Raw genomic sequence first — 272 nt, forward strand, 5'->3', positions numbered from 1 at the left:
GAAACTCTGGAAGAAACGTAAGAGTCTTGGAGCCATTGCAAATAATTCCCGCTACGCACTAAAATCTCATAGTTCTCTTCACACCAAAACCCCTCAAACCCTTCTCAGAGTCCACCGATTAAGACTTTACAAGGAGGGGGCGCCTGGGTGGCTCAGTCGTTAAGCGTCTGCCTTCGGCTCAGGTCATGATTCCGGCGTCCTGGGATCGAGCGTCCTGGGATCGAGCCCCGCATCGGGCTCCCTGCCCCGCATCGGGCTCGCTGCCCCGCATC

Source organism: Callorhinus ursinus, unplaced genomic scaffold (genome assembly GCF_003265705.2).
Source record: "Callorhinus ursinus isolate GAN/ISIS: 27379988/994484 unplaced genomic scaffold, GSC_fseal_2.0 scaffold11, whole genome shotgun sequence".
Classification (NCBI taxonomy): domain Eukaryota; kingdom Metazoa; phylum Chordata; class Mammalia; order Carnivora; family Otariidae; genus Callorhinus; species Callorhinus ursinus.